The following is a 1,974-nucleotide window of genomic DNA, read 5'->3' as shown; positions in this document are numbered from 1 at the left end:
TGGGAGGAGGCAGGAGAGGGGCTGCAATGTGGTGCACTTGAGGTGCGCACAGAGATGTCAAAAAGGGATCCCCAGGCTATGTTATTTTCCCCTGATCAAATGGGGCAAAGGAACCATATCCAGACAAACATGTTAGGGAGAGCTGCCTGGAGCCTAACAAAACCAGATGGGATTCAGCATAGACAAGTAGAAACTCCTGCACTTGGGACAGAATAATTACATGCATATGTATTTGCTAAGTGTTCGAAGATGTGAAAGGTGAGGATGAAGATGGGCTTTTTTCAGTGGCTGTAGAGGACTGGACAAGGAGCACTGGCCTCAACATTCAGCAGGGGAAATTTAGGTTGGAAATTAGGTGAAACTTTCTATGAGGACAGTCAAGCACTGCAATGGGCTACCTAGAGACACTGTGGCATCTTCATCCTCAGAAATTTTCAAGAGCAGGTTGGAGGGAGACCTGGCTGGGATGGCTGAGTCAGAGAGGATCCTGCCTTGAGCAGGGGGCTGGACTAGATGACCTTGTGTGGTCCTTTCCAGCCCAATTACATGACCTTGAGTGACCAGAAGTTGTTTCCAGCCCTTGTTTCCTGTGAAAACCCCCTGGCCCTAAACTGAGAAAGGTTTTTCTTTTTCCCTTCCCTTCTTCTCAGCCTGCCCCGATCCTAGAGAAGCAGGGCTAGAAGCGACCTCCAGAGGCCACCCAGTCCACCCCCCTGCCTGAGGCAGGATCATCCCATCCAACCGCCTCCCTCCCCCCGCCTCACACAACTCTCAGGACTGCCTCAGCCCTGACATGGGCAAATAAGGTTATTTGGGCAGATGTGATATCTTTTATTAGGCGCACTGGCCTCTGGCTTCTTGTCTATTCCATCTAGGAAGAGCACGAACCAATTGCAGATGCTTCCTCAGTCTGATGAAGGGTGTTTCTACCCGACAAATTGTTGCTTGCAAGCATTTGGGCACAAACACCCTTCTTGAGGCATAGGGAGAGCCTGCTGGTGAACTGTGGGGTCTCATACGTAGAACAGAAGCCAACATGCAGATCTGTGAAAATGCAAATGTGTGGCAATGGGGATCAGTTGGTTTAATAAAAGATATCACATCTACCCAAAGAACATTGTTTGCCCATCAGGACTGAGGCAGTCTTAGGTACAGTTTAGCTGAGGGCTGTGTGGGGTTGGGTAAGGGTGATCCTGCCTCAGGCAGGTGGTTGGATTGATAGACCAACATGCCTACCACCTATACCCCTGGTATCTTTTATTAGAGCAACGAAATAGTTGGGAATATCGTTCTTTGCAAGCTTTTGGGCACAAATGCCCTTCAGGCACAGGGAGAACTGTGTGCTGGTGAAATGTGTGCTCTCATGGGTAGAAAAGAAGGCAAAATGCAGGGCTGAGGCAGTCTTAGGCAGAGTTTAGCTGAGGGTTGTGTGGGGTGGGGGGTTGTCAGCACCATACCTAGACTACTGGTGGCCCCAGGCAAATCAAGAATTGGGGCCCCCTTTGCCAGAGATAATAATAATAATTAGACAACGGGAAAAAAATTAGTGCTTTCAAGCCCCCTTTCTGTCCAGGCCTGGGTGACCACCTGGTTCGTCCATGCCCGTGTCCGGCCCTGGGGGTTGTATAGGGGTGACCCTGCCTCAGACCAAGGGTTGGACTAGCAGCCTGTGTTCTCCTTAGACCAACACAGCTACAACTTATACCCCGATATCTTTTCCTAGACCAACTAAATAGTTGGACAATTGCTGTTTGCAAGCTTTCAGGCACACAGGGCAGGCACAGGGAGAGCCTGCAGGCGAACCCATGTGGGTAGGAAAGAAGGCAAAATGCAGGGCTGTGAAAATGCAAATGTGTGAGGATCTAATACCAAATACCACGTCTCACCGAAGAGCCTGCTGCGAACCTGTGGGTAGGAAAGAAGGCAAAATGCGGGGCTGAGGCCGGCTTGGGTACTGCCTAGCGGAGGGCCGTG

This window comes from Crocodylus porosus, unplaced genomic scaffold, assembly GCF_001723895.1.
Source record: "Crocodylus porosus isolate Cpor-Errol unplaced genomic scaffold, CroPor_comp1, whole genome shotgun sequence".
Classification (NCBI taxonomy): Eukaryota; Metazoa; Chordata; order Crocodylia; family Crocodylidae; genus Crocodylus; species Crocodylus porosus.
This window is presented reverse-complemented; position numbering follows the sequence as displayed.